The sequence below is a fragment of the Balaenoptera borealis genome (assembly GCF_965194805.1).
Source record: "Balaenoptera borealis genome assembly, chromosome: 13".
Lineage (NCBI taxonomy): Eukaryota > Metazoa > Chordata > Mammalia > Artiodactyla > Balaenopteridae > Balaenoptera > Balaenoptera borealis.
The window spans coordinates 74,135,109-74,152,590 of record NC_138870.1 but is presented as its reverse complement, the minus strand read 5'-3'; the positions used below and the strand labels follow the sequence as shown (position 1 = coordinate 74,152,590).

Below are 17,482 nucleotides of genomic sequence, written 5' to 3'. Positions count from 1 at the left end.
CACAACTTCTTTATCCATACATCTGTTGATGGGCATTTAGGTTGCTTCCATGACATGGCTATTGTAAATAGTGCTGCAATGAATATTGGGGCGCATGTGTCTTTTTGAATTATGGTTTTCTCTGGGTATGTGCCCAGTAGTGGGATTGCTGGATCATATGGTAATTCTATTTTTAGTTTTTTAAGGAACCTCCATACTGTTCTCCATAGTGACTGTATCAATTTTCATTCCCACCAACAGTGCAAGAGGGTTCCCTTTTCTCCACACCCTCTCCAGCATTTGTTGTTTGTAGATTTTCTGATGATGCCCATTCTAACTGGTGTGAGGTGATATCTCATTGTAGTTTTGATTTGCATTTCTCTAATAATTGTGATGTTGAGCAGCTTTTCATGGGCTTCTTGGCCATCTGTTTGGGCAGAAGACCTAAATAGACATTTCTCCAAAGAAGACATTTTTGGATTGGGTTGTTTGTTTTTTTAATATTGAGCTGCATGCGCTGTTTATATATTTTGGAGATTAATCCTTTGTCCGTTGATTCATTTGGAAATATTTTCTCCCATTCTGAGGGTTGTCTTTTCATCTTGTTTATGGTTTCCTTTGCTGTGCAAAAGCTTTGAAGTTTCATTAGGTCCCATTTATTTACTTTTGTTTTTATTTCCATTACTCTAAGAGGTGGATCAAAAAAGATCTTGCTGTGATTTATGTCAAAGAGTCTTCTTCCTATATTTTCCTCTAAGAGTTATATAGTGTCCATTCTTAATTTAGGTTTCTAATCCATTTTGAGTTTATTTTTGTGTATGGTGTTAGGGAGTGTTCTAATTTCATTCTTTTACATGTAGCTGTCCAGTTTTCCCAGCACCACTTATTGAAGAGGCTGTCTTTTCTCCATGTATATCCTTGCCTCCTTTGTCATAGATTAGTTGACCATAGGTGCGTGGGTTTACCTCTGGGCTTTCTATCTTGTTCCATTGATCTATGTTTCTGTTTTTGTGCCAGTACCATATTGTCTTGATTACTGTAGCTTTGTAGTATAGTCTGAAGTCAGGTAGTCTGATTCCTCCAACTCCGTTTTTTTCCCTCAAGACTGCTTTGGCTAATCGGGGTCTTTTGTGTCTCCATACAAATTTTAAGATTTTTTGTTCTAGTTCTGTGAAAAATGCCATTGGTAGTTTGATAGGGATTGCATTGAATCTGTAGATTGCTTTGGGTAGTATAGTCATTGTCACAATATTGATTCTTCCAATCCAAGAACATGGTATATCTCTCCATCTGTTGGTATTATCTTTAATTTTTCATCAGTGTCTAATGGTTTTCTGCATACAGGTCTTTTGTCTCCCTTGGTGGGTTTATTCTTAGGTATTTTATTCTTTTTCTTGCAGTGGTAAGTGGGAGTATTTACCTAATTTCTCTTTCAGATTTTTCATCATTCGTGTATAGGAATGCAAGAGATTTCTGTGCATTAATTTTGTATCCTGCAACTTTACCAACTTCATTGATTAGCTCTAGTAGTTTTCTAGTGGCATCTTTAGGATTCTCTATGTATAGTATCATGTCATCTGCAAACAGTGACAGTTTTACTTCTTCTTTTCCAATTTGTATTCCTGTTATTTCTTTTTCTTCTCTGATTGCCGTGGCTAGGACTTCCAAAACCATGTTGAATAATAGTGGTGAGAGTGGACATCCTTTTCTTGTTCCTGATCTTGGAGGAAATGGTTTCAGTTTTTCACCTTTGAGAATGATGTTTGCTGTGGGTTTGTCGTATATGGCCTTTATTACGTTGAGGTAGGTTCCCTCTATCCCCACTATCTGGAGAGTTTTTATCATAAATGAGTGTTGAATTTTCTCAAAAGGTTTTTCTGTACCTATTGAGATGGTCATATGGTTTTTATTCTTCAATTTGTTAATATGGTTTATCACATTGATCGATTTACGTATATTGAAGAATCCTAGCATCCTTGGGATAAATCCCACTTGATCATGGTGTATGATCCTTTTAATGCCAGCACCACTTACTGAAGAGGCTGTCTTTTCTCCATTGTATATTCTGCCTGCTCTATCAAAAGTAAGGTGACCAGATGTGCCTGGGTTTATCTCTGTGCTTTCTATCCTGTTCCATTTATCTATATTTCTGTTTTTATGCAAGTACCATACTGCCTTGATTACTGTAGCATTGTAGTATAGTCTGAAGTCAGGGAGACTGATTCCTCCAGCTCCGTTTTTCTTTCTCAAGATTGCTTTGGCTATTTGGGGTCTTTTGTGTTTCTATACAAATTGTGAAATTTTTGGTTCAAGTTCTATGAAAAATGCCATTGGTCGTTTGATATGGATTGCATTGAATCTGTAGATTGCTTTGGGTAATATAGTCCTTCTCACAATGTTGATTCTTCCAATCCAAGAACATGGTTTATCTCTCCATCTTTTTTATCATCTTTAATTTCTTTCAGCAGTGTCTTACAGTTTTCTGCATACAGGTCTTTTGTCTCCTTAGGTAGGTTTATTCCTAGGTATTTTATTCATTTTGTTGCAATGGTAAATGGGAGTGTTTCCTTAATTTCTCTTTCAGATTTTTCATCATTAGTGTATAGGAATGCAAGAGATTTCTGTGCATTAGTTTTGTATCCTGCTACTTTAGCAAATTCATTGATTAGCTCTAGTAGTTTTCTGGTAACATCTTTAGGATTCTCTATGTAGAGTATCATGACATCTGCAAGCAGTGACAGCTTTACTTCTTCTTTTCCGATTTACATTCCTTTTATCTCTTTTTTCTTCTCTGATTGCTGTGGCTAAAACTTCCAAAACAATGTTCAGTAATAGTGGTGAGAGTGGGCAACCTTGTCTTGTTCCTGATGTAAGTGGAAATGGTTTTGGTGTTTTCACCATTGAGGATGATGTTTGCTGTGGGTTTGTCATACATGGCCTTTATTATGTTGAGATAAGTTCCCTCTATGCCTACTTTCTGGAGGGTTTTTATCATAAATAGGTGCTGAATTTTGTCGAAAGCTTTTTCTGCATCTATTGAGATGATCATATGGTTTTTATCCCTCAGTTTGTTAATATGGTGTATCACATTGATTGATTTGTGTATATTAAATAATCCTTGCATTCCTGGGATAAACCCCACTTGATCATGATGTATGATCCTTTTAATTTGCTATTGGATTCTGTTTCCTGATATTTTGTTGAGGATTTTTGCGTCTGTTCATCAGTGATATTGGCCTGTAGTTTTCTTTCTGTTTTGACATCTTTGTCTGGTTTTGGTATCAAGGTGATGGTGGTCTCGTAGAATGAGTTTGGGAGTGTTCCTGCCTCTGCTATATTATGGAAGATTTTGAGAAAGATAGGCATTAGCTCTTCTCTAAATGTTTGATAGAATTCACCTGTGAAGCCATCTGATCCTGGGCTTTTGTTTGTTGGAAGATTTTTCATTACAGTTTCCATTTCAGTGCCTTTGATTGGTCTGTTTATATTTTCTTTTTCTTCCTGGTTCAGTCTCAGAAAGTTATGCTTTTGTAAGCATCTGTCCATTTCTTCCAGGTTGTCCATTTTATTGACATATAGTTGCTTGTAGTAATCTCTCATGATCCGTCGTATTTCTGCAGTGTCAGTTGTTTCTTCTCCTTTTTTATTTCTAATTCTATTGATTTGAGTCTACTCCCTTTTTTTCATGATGAGTCTGGCTAATGGTTTATCAATTTTGTTTATCTTCTCAAAGAACCAGCTTTAAGTTTTATTGATCTTTGCTATTGTTTCCTTCCTTTCTTTTTCATTTATTTCTGATGTGATCTTTTTGATTTCTTTCCTTCTGCTAACTTTGGTTATTTGTTCGTTCTTCTTTCTCTAATTGCTTTAGGTGTAAGGTTAGATTGTTTATTTGAGATGTTTCTAGTTTCTTGAGGCAGGATTGTATTGCTATAAACTTCCCTCTTTTATTTTTTAACGTTTTTTTTTTTAACATCTTTGTTGGAGTATAATTGCTTTACAATGTTGTGTTAGTTTCTGCTTTATAACAAAGTGAATCAGTTATACATATACATATGTTCCTGTATATCTTCCCTCTTGCGTCTGCCTCCCTCCCACCCTCCTTATCCCACCCCTCTAGGTGGTCACAAAGCACTGAGGTGATCTCCCTTTGCTATGTGGCTGCTTCCCACTAGCTGTTTTACATTTGTTAGTGTATATATGTCCATGCCACTCTCTCACTTTGTCCCAGCTTACCCTTCCCCCTCCCCGTATCCTCAAGTCCATTCTCTAGTAGGTCTGTGTCTTTTTTCCCATCTTGCCCCTAGGTGCTTCATGCCCTTTTTTTTTTAGATTCCATATATATGTGTTAGCATACAGTATTTGTTTTTCTCTTTCTTACTTACTTCAGTCTGTATGACAGACTCTGGGTCCATCCACCTCACTACAAATAACTCAATTTCGTTTCTTTTTATGGCTGAGTAATATTCCATTGTATATATGTGCCACATCTTCTTTATCCATTCATCTGTTGATGGACTTAGGTTGCTTCCGTATCCTGGCTCTTGTAAATAGAGCTGCAATGAACATTGTGGTACATGACTCTTTTTGAATTATGGTTTTCTCAGGGTATATGCCCAGTAGTGCGATTGCTGGGTCATGTAGTAGTTCTATTTTTAGGTTTTCTCAGGGTATATGCCCAGTAGTGGGGTTTCTGGGTCATATGGTATTTTTATTTTTAGTTTTTGAGGGAACCTCCATACTGTTCTCCATAGTGGCTGTATCAATTTACATTCCCACCAACAGTGCAAGAGGGTTCCCTTTTCTCCACACCCTCTCCAGCATTTATTGTTTGTAGATATTTTGATGATGGCCATTCTGACTGGTGTGAGATGATATCTCATTGTAATTTTGATCTGCATTTCTCTAATGTTTAATGATGTTGAGCATTCTTTCATGTGTTTGTTGGCAATCTGTATATCTTCTTTGGAGAAATGTCTGTTTAGGTCTTCTGCCCATTTTTGGCTTGGGTTTGTTTTTTTGATATTGAGCTGCATGAGCTGCTTGTAAAGTTTAGAGATTAATCCTTTGTCAGTTGCTTCATTTGCAAATATTTTCTCCCATTCTGAGGGTTGTCTTTTGGTCTTGTTTATGATTTCCTTTGCTGTGCAAAAGCTTTTAAGTTTCATTAGGTCCCATTTCTTTATTTTTGTTTTTATTTCCATTTCTCTAGGAGGTGGGTCAAAAAGGATCTTGCTGTGATTTATGTCATAGAGTGTTCTGCCTATGTTTTCCTCTAAGAGTTTGATAGTGTCTGGCCTTACATTTAGGTTTTAATCCATTTTGAGTTTATTTTTGTTTATGGTGTTAAGGAGTGTTCTACACTCATTCTTTTACAAGTATCTGTCCAGTTTTCCCAGCACCACTTATTGAGGAAGCTGTCTTTTCTCCATCGTATATTCTTCACTCCTTTATCAAAGATAAGGTGACCATATGTGCGTGGGTTTATCTCTGGGCTTTCTATCCTGTTCCATTGATCTATATTTCTCTTTTTGTGCCATTACCATAGTGTCTTGATTACTGTAGCTTTGTAGGATAGTCTGAAGTCTGGGAGCCTGATTCCTCCAGCTCCATTTTTCTTTGTCAAGTTTGCTTTTGCTATTTGGTGTCTTTTGTGTTTGCAAACAAGTTGTGAAATTTTTTGTTCTATTTCTGTGAAAAATGCCATTGGTAGTTTGATAGGGATTTCATTGAATCTGTAGATTGCTGTGGGTATAAACTTCCCTCCTAGAATTGCTCTTGCTGCATCCCATAGGTTTTGGGTCGTTGTGTTTTCATTGTCATTTGTTTCTAGGTTTTTTTTAATTTCCTTTTTGATTTCTTCAATAATCTCGTGGTTATTAAGTAGTGTACTGTTTAGCCTCCATGTATTTGTATTTTTTACAGCTTTTTTCCTGTAATTGATTTCTAGTGTCATAGCATTGTGGTCAGAAAAGATACTTGATAGAATTTCAATTTTCTTAAATTTAACAGTGCTTGATTTGTTACCAAAGATATGAGCAATCCTGGAGAATGTTCCATGAGCACTTGAGAAGAAATTGTATTCTGTTGTTTTTGGATGGAATGTCCTATAAATATCAATTAAATCGTCTTGTTTAATGTATCATTTAGAGCTCGTGGTTCCTTATTTGTTTTCATTTTGGATGATCTGCCCATTGGTGAAAGTGGGGTGTTAAAGTCCCGTACTATTATTCTGTTTCTGTTGATTTACCTTTTATGGCTGTTAGCATTTGCCTATGTACTGAGGTGCTCCTATGTTGGGTGCGTAAATATTTACAATTGTTATATTTTCTTCTTGGATTGATCCCTTTATCATTATGTAGTCTCCTTCTTTGTCTCTTCTAATAGTCTTTATTTTAAAGTCTGTTTTTTCTCATATGAGAATTGCTACTCCAACTATCTTTTGATTTCCATTTGCATGGAATATCTTTTTCTATCCCCTCACTTTCAGTCTGTATGTGTCCCTAGGTCTGAAGTGGGTCTCTTGTAGACAGCATATGTACGGGTCTTGTTTTTGTATCCATTCAGCCAGTCTATGTCTTTTCGTTGGAGCATTTAATCCATTTACATTTAAGGTAATTATCAATATGTATGTTCCTATTACCATTTTCTTAACTGTTTTCGGTTTGTTATTGTAGGTCTTTTCCTTCTCTTGTGTTTCCTGCCTAGAGAAGTTCCTTTAGCATTTGTTGTAAAGCTGGTTAGTGGTACTGAATTCCCTTAGCTTTTGCTTGTCTGTAAAGGTTTTAATTTTTCTGTCGAATCTGAAAGAGATCCTTGTTGGGTAGAGTAATCTTGGTTGTAGGTTTTTCCCTTTCATCACTTTAAATATGTCCTGCCACTCCATTCTGGCTTGCAGAGTTTCTGCTGAAAGATCAGCTGTTAACCTTATGGGAATTCCCTTGTATGTAATTTGTTGTTTTTCCCTTGCTGCTTTTACTATTTTTTCTTTCTATTTAATTTCTGATAGTTTGATTAATATGTGTCTTGGCGTGTTTCTCCTTGGATTTATCCTGTATGGGACTCTCTGTGCTTCCTGTACTTGATTAACTATTTCCTTTCCCATACTAGGGAAGTTTTGAAGTATAGTATCTTCAAATATTTTCTCAGTTCCTTTCTTTTTCTCTTCTTTTCTAGGACCCCTATAATTCGAATGTTGGTGCACTTAATGTTGTCCCATAGGTCTCTGAGCCTGTCCTCAATTCTTTTCATTCTTTTTTCCTTATTCTGCTCTGCAGTAGTTATTTCCACTATTTTATCTTCCAGGTTACTTATCCGTTGTTCTACCTCAGTTATTCTGCTATTGATTCCTTCTAGAGAATTTTTCATTTCATTTATTGTGTTATTCAGCATTTTTTGTTTGCTCTTTAGTTCTTCTAGGTCCTTGTTAATCATTTCTTGTATTTTCTCCATTCTATTTAGATTTTGCATCATGTTTACTCTTATTACTCTGAATTGTTTTTCAGGTAGATTGCCTCTTTCCTCTTGTTTTGTTTGGTCTCATGGGTTTTTACCTGTTCCTTCATCTGGTGTGTGTTTCTCTGTCTTCTCATTTTTCTTAACTTACTGTGTTTGGGGTCTCCTTTTCACAGGCTGCAGGTTTGTAGTTCCTGTTCTTTTTGGTGTCTGCTCCCAGTGGCTAAGGTTGGTTCAGTGGGTTGTGTATGCTTCCTGGTGGAGGGGACTAGTGCCTGTGTTCTGGTGGATGAGGCTGGATCTTGTCTTTCTGCTGGGCAGGTCTGCATCTGGTGGTGTGTTTTGGGGTGTTTGTGACCTTTTTAGGATTTTAGGTAGCCTTTCTGCTAGTGGGTGGGGCTTTGTTCCTGTCTTGCTAGTTGTTTGGCATAGGGTGTACAGCACTGTAGCTTGGTGGTCATTGAGTGGAGCTGGGTCTTGGTGTTGAGATGGAGGTCTCTTGTGGACCAATGTCCTGAACTCGGCTCTCCCACCTCAGAGGCACATGCCTGGCTCCTGGCCAGAGCTCGAAGATCCTGTCATCCACACGGCTCAGAATAAAAGGGAGAAAAAAAGAAAGAAAAAAAGGAAAATTAAAAATAATAAAATAAAATAAAGTTATTAAAATGAAAAATAAAATATAATTATTAAAAATAAAAAAATTAAAAAGTAATTCGAGAAAAGTAAAGAAGAGAGCAATCAATCCAATAGATAAATTCACCAATGATTAGAAGCGCTAAAAACTGTACTAAAGAAAAAAACAAAATGGGCAGGCAGAACTCTAGGACAAATTGTAAAAGCAAAGCTATACACACAAAATTACACACAGAAGCATACACATACACACTCACAAAAAGAGAAACAGGAAAAAAATATAGATATCGTAGCTCCCAGAGTTCACCGCCACAATTTGGGATGATTTGTTGTCTATTCAGGTATTCTAGAAATGCAGGGTACATCAAGTTTTTTGTGGAGATTTAATCCGCTGCTCCTGAGGCTGCTGGGAGAGATTTCCCTTTCTGTTCTTTGTTCGCACAAGTCCTGGGGTTCAGCTTTGGATTTGGCCCTGCCTCTGCATGTAGGTCGCCTGAGGGCGTCTGTTCTTTGCTCAGACAGGCCGAGGTTAAAGGAGCAGCTGCTTCAGGGGCTCTGGTTCACTCAGGCCTGAGGGAGGGTGGGGTACGTAATGCGGGGGGAGCCTGCGGCGGCAGAAGCCAGAGTGATGTTGCTGCAGCCTGGGGCACACTGTGTGTTCCCCCAGGGAAGTTGTCCCTGGATTACGGGACCCTGGCAGCGGCGGGCTGCACAGGCTCCTGGGAGGGGAGGTGTGGAAAGTGACCTGTGCTTGCACACAGGCTTCTTGGTGGCTGCAGCAGCAGCCTTAGCATCTCATGCCCGTCTCTGGGGTCTGCGCTGATAGCCACGGCTCGTGCCCATCTCTGGAGCTCGTTTAGGCAGTGCTCTGAATCCCCTTTCCTTGTGCACTGTGAAACAAAGAGGCAAGAAAGAGTCTCCTGCCTCTTTGGCAGCTCCAGACTTTTTCCCAGACTCCCTTCCGGCTAGCTGTGGCGCACTAGCCCCTTCAGGCTGTGTTCACGCCGCCAACCCCAGTCCTCTCCCTGGGATCCGACCTCCGAAGCCCGAGCCTCAGCTCCCAGCCCCCGCCCGCCCCGGCGGGTGAGCAGACAAGCCTCTCGGGCTGGTGAGTGCTGGTCGGCACCAATCCTCTGTGCGGGAATCTCTCCGCTTTGCCCTCCGCACCCCTGTCGCTGCGCTCTCCTCCGTGGCTCCGAAGTTTCCCCCTTCGCCACCCACAGTCTCCGCCCGCGAAGGGGCTTCCTAGTGTGTGGAAACCTTTCCTCCTTCACAGCTCCCTCCCACTGGTGCAGGTCCCGTCCCTATTCTTTTGTCTCTGTTTTTCCTTTTTTCTTTTGCCCTACCCAGATACGTGGGGAGTTTCTTGCCTTTTGGGAGGTCTGAGGTCTTCTGCCAGTGTTCAGTAGGTGTTCTGTAGTAGTTGATCCACATGTAGATGTATTTCTGATGTATTTGTGGGGAGGAAGGTGATCTCCGTGTCTTATTCTTCCGCCATCTTGAAGGTCTCCCCTCTTTTTGTTTTTATAATTTAAACCCTACTTACAATATGGTTAGTGTTCTGGAGTCTGTTTTGTGAACTTAATATTACCACTTTTGTGTATGGCTAGGAGTTATATTTCTCAGAATCCTCGTCCCTTATGTTTCTAGGTTGCAGTTAGCCAAGAATATAACTTGTGGATGATTTGAAAAGTGAAACTGAAGTGGAAACTGTTACTCTCAGCAAGTTATAATTATCAGAGATGGTGTCAGCAGGCTCTAGCTTCTAGCTTGTCTTCCCGACTATTGGCCTTGATAATGAACAGAGGTCTTAAGCTAATTAGCAAGGGCTTGATTGTACTCTGTAGAGAGAAAACTTCCAAGGATCTTTGCATGTCTTTTCTCCTCCATCTCCTTAGTGCTACCACTTTGATAGCCAGATGTGCACTGTTTCTGGGATTTTCCTGTAAGCTCTGACTTATTCACACAGACTGCTGCTGCAAGTATCATGGATAGTGACTCTCTGGTCCTTTGACATCCCCTTTTCCAGAATTCTAACTTCCTCATCTCCTCTTATATATGTGTACATTGTAATTCCTATAGCAAACTACGTGTTTGCACAGTATTTTCTGTGGCTGTGGTTTCCTGAATGAGCCCTGACAGAGATTTTATGTATCAGTTCCTTGGGGGCAGAACCTTAAGGCTGTGATTCTGGAATTTGTTCTTTGATCTGATGGTTTTAAGGACATTAATAGCCCCTTTGCCAGTGGTAAGTGAAACACTGGGAGTCCATGACAGTTAGTGACAAAATTGTTACTGAAATCATCACTTTTAATTATCTGGAGTCAAAGGTTTATAGATGTCTAGGCTTTGTATGACCACATAGCTGCTGCCATTCAAAATTATAGCGGAAATAAAGAGCATAAGGACTTTGGGGTTGGTTTCCTATAAGAGCCCTGGAGAATTTGAAGGAGGAAAAATGAACTCACAGCTTTACATTTCCATCTAAAGACCAGAGTACTAGCAAATTTCTGTTCGTCCTGAAATATACCCTATCCCCTATTAATCACAGGTTTAATATTTATGAAACCAAACCTACATTTGTTCCTTTTGTGGTTAAATTACGCTGTAAATTAAAATTACAGCCTTGCAGGGTCTCATGTTAAATTTAGAATATTGATTGGGGAATAGTAACATGCGGAATATGGGATTGCGGACATAAGATCACAGTAAAATGTGACACTCTAAATTCTGAAAATCTGCTCTGTTAGTATACCCTAGCAGGAAGAGGGTAGCCAACTCCTGCCTAAATAAAATGTAATGACCACTTATAAGTAAATAAATAAATATTTGGTAGGTATAGTAGGCTGAAAAATGTCCTCCAATTATATCAGGTCTTCATTCCTGGTACCTTTAAATGTTACTTATTTGGAAGAAAGGTCTTTGCAGATATGACTAAGTTAAGAATGTTGAGAAGAGGAGATAATCCAGGGTAATCTGGGTGGACCCTAAATGCTGTAACATGACAAATGGCCTTATAAGAGAGAGGTACAGTGAGATACCCCACCACACAGAAAGAAGAGGGGATGGTGATGTGAAGATAGAGGCAGAGATTGAAGTGGTGCAGCCACAAGCCAAGGAATGCTGTCATTCACTAGAAACTAGGAGAAGCAAAAAATGGATTCTTTTTGAGAACCTCCAGAAGGAGAAGACACCTTGATTTTGGTGATGGAAACTGATTTTGGACCTCTGGCCTCCAGAACTGTGAGAAGTACATTTCTGTTGTTTTAATCTACCAAGTTTGCAATACTTTTTTTTTTTTTTTTTTAATAGCAGCCTTAGGAAACTAATAGAATAGAAAATTCTTCAGTGCCTCAAGATATACTCCAGCACCTCTGTGGCTTCTAGACCTATAAGCAGACTCAGATTTTCCTAGGCTTCAGGATGTTGGGTACACAATGTCATTAGTAAGAGTTATCTTATGCACCAAACTAATTGCAAGACTTTTCCAGTTGAAGAGGCATATGTATGAGAACATATCCTAAAAGTAGAAGGAGGGGATAGAAGGATGTGATGTTGGAGTGGATTGAATTCATTGATATAACCACACTTAAGTAGAAATTATGGAGGTAATTAATTAACTTGAGAAACTTGGAGTGGATCTAGCAGTTTCTTATATTGGTTCACTGGACTCTGGACACAAAGGTAAATTAAGTTGACGTGTCAGAATTTCCTTGATATATGGTAGAGAAAGACACACTAAGGTTTAGAGAGATTGGATGCTAGGATGTATTTACTATGTATGGCCTGCTCTGCTCTTCAGTCCTCTTCTGTGTCCTCCAGGAGGACACAGAGTCTTTGACAAATATATTATTAAGAGGAGCATAAGCATCCTTGAAGAGCTCTGAGGTGACTCTTTCCTGAAGATCAGCAATGACAGTGGGAGAAGTTGCCACTAAAATGGGCACTCTGAATTCAGTGGGATAATGGGATCCCAGAGTGGCAGGGACCAAGTGGCAACAATTAACCTGCCGTGAAATGGTAGGCATGATTACTGCATGGATAGCAGGGTTGATACAGTTAGTCAGAATGGTTTGACCTTCAGGAATCTTTGACTTAGACTAATTGATTCAGGTGTCTCTACTACTGAAATAGATGGGTACCCTACCATATAGCCTTTTATTTGATTTGTATAAATAGACAAATTCTAAGTCTGGTAAAAAAAAATTAACTTGAATTAGCACAAAATAGAGTTAAGGATCTTTAACCAATACCCAAACTTGAACTTGTAAAGAAGTTGAGAGCCACTTGAAAATCTTTTTTCTTTCTTGTATCACCCTCTCATCTAATAAAATATTAATTGATAATGATTAACCTTAAGTCTCAATATGTAAGTACAGGATACTGAAGGAGAGGTATGAGCCAACTTAGTGAAGAACTAATACTCAAGTTGTTTATCAAAAGGAAGGAATGGAGAGATAACCAATAAGGACCTACTGTATAGCACAGAGAACTCTACTCAATATTCTGTAATAACATATATGGAAAAGAATCTGAAAAAAGAATGAATATATGTATAACTGAATCACTATGCTGTACACCTGAAAGTAACATAACACTGTAAATCAACTACACTCCAATAAAATAAAAAAATAAAGAAAAAGGAAAGAATGGGGAAAATCCAGGTAAGAAGGATGAGTCCTGCTTGGAGTGGAAAAACAGACATACAGGTGGAAAAAAAGACATACAGGATGTTTTGCATATTCCTTTAAGAAGATAGCCACTGTATTTTTGGTTTTATGAATATAGTTGTACTTTTTTAGTGGAATCATGATTTTGCTATTGTTTTACTTAGAATTAGATATGATTAAAATATGTATGTGTGGATATCAAGTTGAGAGGAGGTTGGACTGTGCTGGATTGTGTTTTGTCAACTTGTAGTTACTGCTCCAGTCTAAAGCTAGAAAACTATTTACCACAATTCCTTTTCCTTATTGGTTTCAGGTTAGCACTGACTGAGGGAGGAATTTGCATGAGATTGGAAGATGGAAGTAGAGCAGAAGCCATTGCTCTCAGAAGGTTGATGTACAGATGCCTGGCAGTCTCAGCTTCCAGATCGTCCTCCCCACTACTAGTCTAGTTAAACAACAGTGGCCTCAAGCACTAGAGTACACTTTCAATAGAAATGACAGCTTCCAAAGACCTCTCCATGAGCTCTCCTTTTGTGGGTCCACTTCAGCAGCCAGAAGAGTATGGCTGGAGGAGTTTTCCTGCAAGCTCCGAGCTGCTCAATCAAGTCAGTGTAGAGGCTGTGATGGTGAGTAACTTTCTTTATTTCTCCAACTCCTGTCTTCCACACCTCAATTTTTCCAGCAGTAATTTCTATTTTCCCCACTATAGTTTTAACTCTCTCTTTTCCTGGCTGAACATTGACTGATTGATACAATTAGTTTTTTAATAATATTTAATGATACCAGATTTCTTATTTATACTGTTATGCAATGAAGTAGTCTCTCTATGGACCATCATTATCACATATTCATGAAATGCAGTGGATAATAAAACTCTGCCCTAAAAGTGGTCACTAACTAAAAGAGGAAATATATTATTAACACATATCTACATTTGTTTGGCTTGACTATGATTTTCTCAGTGACATCTTGCAAATATTGACTACATCATTAATATTTGATTGATATTTGTAACTCCACTAATAAGCCTTTTACTACTCTTACAAATAATATGGTTTCAGATATTTTTCATAATTATGTAAAGGGTATGTCAGTTTGAAGGTGAAATGCCTGCTTCCAAAATTATGGATTATGACAGAATTCAATGATAGATTTTATTTATTTATGACTTCTGTTCCTAATTCTTTCGAATGTTTGAAATCCATCGTACCATCACCATCTGACTATTCACCGGAATAGTCACTATAACAGAAAGCATTAGCTGTGTTTGCAATAAACAAATAAGCAAACAAACAAGCAAGTTAAATCAGTACTTTAAAAATGTTACAAATAACTATGCACAGTAGTCTTTTCCAAATGGCCCAAAGTTATTTCTATGTTTTTCTTTTAAAAAGCAAGCAGTCTTAGTTCCTTTGATCTTAGACAAGAAAAATCTGCTTATCTTTGATATTTTCATAACACTGGCCATATTGTATTTAATGTTTTACTTTTCTAAAACTTGCTTGGAGAGTAATATCTCCTACAAAGGTCATGACTTTAGAAGACACGTGAAGTGAAGTTAGTGGCACAAAACAGTGGGTAGTAAAGCATCATACAAGTCAATGATTAACAAGGTCAATTGCTTCATATCTATTTGTGGTTCAGCACAGCTGGAGTGAAAAAAATCATAATGCTTGACTGGCACTGTGCAGCAGTGTAATGTGGGATAATAAGGGAGCTGAAATCATCAGTTTACAAAAACTGTTAGTCTGACTAGGCAAACACGAAAAGAAAAGGCAAATTGTCAAAAAGAAAGATGGGGAAAAATCTATGTGAGAAATACAATGATGGAGTACAAAAGTGCATGCCTCACACTCCTTTAAACAACAGACCTGGAATACTAAAGCTGGTATTAAGTTCTGAGTTAAACTGGTATACTGAACTTTCTTTGAAAGCGGCAAAACTCTACTTTCTTCCATCGTCAATCCTGTGAGCAAAAATAGGACTTTTATGTATTGGCAACCTGAATACAAATTTTATTTGAGAAACAGCCATAAGAGCTTTAACTAGTAAATGCTATGATTATACTAGCGTTTCTTACATCATATATCTCAGGACTAATCTCAAACAGCAAGGGTTTTTGTTGTGTTTTTTGTTTTGCTCTGTAAAACGGGTTATACCAACACATGCGAACATACATAAATCCATGTAAATTTTAGGGAAATAATTGTGAGAGATGGAGATTTTTATGTAGTGTTATGTCTTGTAAAAAATAGCTTCAACATTGAGAGAGAGATCTAGCTGTCAATTATGATGTTGCTCTGCCCTTTTCTGCAGTTTCCAAAGTCTTTGAGGATATTTATACACTATGACTTCTTAACCATTCATTTAGCTCTGATACCCAGAGAAGCAAAGTGCCCATTGACATCAGCGAGAGGTTTACTTGCACTAACAGCTGAAATGAAGTGCCCAGGGGAAGCTTTTTTCTAAACCAAAGTATTCATAAGGTGCATGCATTTTTCAAGGAGTCAAAGCTACCCTGTACTTGCAATCATTTGCTCTTTGTACTTGTCTGGGGCCGCCCAATCAATTATAGGAACATTAAAATGGAGAAGTGCTCAGCTAATGGTGCATAATGTCGGAGGTGTAGCCCTCTGTTTTTGTCTTCTTTGCACATTTGCTTTTTAATGTGAGAAATCAATTAAGATGACTAGCAAAACACACCACAGACATTCTGAAGAAGTCTTTTCCTTCTCTTTTATGTGTTTGAGAGAGCTTCCCAATCATTAACTAAGTCATATTCAGTAAGCCTCTCCTATTAATTGTCTCCTTTTCACCTTTATGGGTGAGGCAGTTGACTTTCATTTAGTAAAATGCATTTGTCATTTCCAGAGATGATCAGAGAATACCATGTGGGTGGGCATCTGTGCAGTTTAAGATCTCCTCTGGAAAGAGATTCTCACATATAAATATTCAATAAAACAGGAAAGTTGTCAAAATATATTCTTGGAGTTTATACCCACAGGTTGAGCCTGGATTTCTCATCCATGTTCATAGGAATTAGAAACATTAGGACATGTTTTCCTATCTTTAGGAAAAAACAAACAAACAAACAAAATTATGGTAACCCACTTATTTAGGAGAAAGGAGGATGACAGTTGGGCAGAAAAGAAATGATATGGTAACTGTTTCTATTTTCATGGAAGATTTTTATTGATTAGATATTGAATCTTGTTTTTATACCTATCAAGTTAGTGTCCAGTTTAAATAAAAGAATAAAATCACTCTTCTAGATAGAATAAATGACAAAACTTTAAATCAGCTGTTCACATTGTGACCAGTGTATTAGACCAATGTATTAGTAATAGCACATCTGCTAGTAGTATGTATAAAAATAAAACATGATACAATATCAAGCTCATTTTACATTTCTAGTCATAATTTTTATATACTTTCATTTTATTTGTTCCTTAGCCAAACATAATTTCTTTCCAGCTCTGCAATTTTAGACTACTTTTCATGGCTTGTATAAATAGCAGCAGTTTGTAGAATGTGAGTCCTGTTTCAAATTGATTACTCCAAATATAGGTAGGTTATGGTCTCTCTCTACCTTGCTATTTACGCCCATTATAAATAACTGATTTTACTATAGGAAGGTATTTTTCAATGGTTGTCCAGCAAATACCTGACACTTTACCTATAAATGATCCTTTCTGTTTGCCTTGCAATTGATTAATTATGTTTGCTGTGAAGGTATTTAAGGTATCAGGGTTGTGAAGAGAGGGGAGGGAAGGAATAAGAAAATGATTTATAAAACCTTGGACTTTGGATTTCTATCGGTTAAAGGCAGGCTGAACAAAAGAAAGTTCCCAGAGCTAGGGAACGTCTAGTTTACTCAGTAGAGCAAAACTGAAACCAATGAAAAATTTCCTTTAAAAACAGATTTTTCATTTTGTAGTGATTCTCTGTGCATGGTCTCTAGGAAGCATTTTAGATGTAGTACATTAGAAAAGGTTTTCTGTCCCCTGGGAAATAACAACCCCAGTAGAAAAAGTTACATCCTCCTTTAGTTGCTGAGATGGAGAATGTCAGACAAACTTTGTTGTTCTCATTCTGTCTTGCAACACAAGCTAGATTTCTGACAAGCTGTCAAGTTGCCCAAAGGTTTACATACCCTTCTTCCCTATAGGTGTTGCCTTCCCCAGTGTGAACTGAAATGGGAAATATATCTAAAAACAGGATAGAGAGAATGATATAATTAAGGTTTTTCTGATCATCTATTCTTTGCTGAGGGAAGAGCTCAGTTATTTCACAGGACTCGTTTGAAATGCTTTGCAGTGTGAATCATAGCATGTGAGAAGGAGGTTCTTATCTGGAACTCTGTTGCGCTCTTTCGTAAATTTGGTCCCTGAAATTTTGGAACAGACACATGAAAGATGCTAGCTAAATGATTTGGTGGAATGTCACCTTGAACTTTTTTTTACAGTACTATATCTCTGAATAAATATTTTTGGCCTATTGAACAAATTTCTGATATTTTGCATTTTACAGCTTTTCTTTTGTCCTTTCTTTAAAAACAGCCACAGAAGACTCTTTTTGAGTATTTTCTTATTTTCTTCTTCAAACTCATTTTAAAGAGTTAATGTTTCTTTTTATTCCATTGTTTTTAAGATTTTAGTTATCATAGCTATGACTTGACTCTAATTGGAAAAAGAATATGTGTATAAAAGTGTAGCTATCCTGTAGTGAGCATTACCACAGAGAAT

The 17,482-nt window shown here is 37.7% G+C and overlaps 1 long non-coding RNA gene across 1 annotated transcript in view; it reads right to left on the bottom strand.

Annotated features, from left to right (window-relative positions):
- Nucleotides 1-94: 94 nt before the first annotated feature.
- LOC309609861 overlaps nucleotides 95-17,482 on the bottom strand; it is a 121,985-nt gene continuing 104,597 nt past the window's right edge. Inside the window, exon 2 of the long non-coding RNA XR_014233630.1 lies at nucleotides 95-2,150. This is a non-coding gene — a long non-coding RNA (uncharacterized lncRNA). The remainder of the gene's footprint in view (nucleotides 2,151-17,482) is intronic.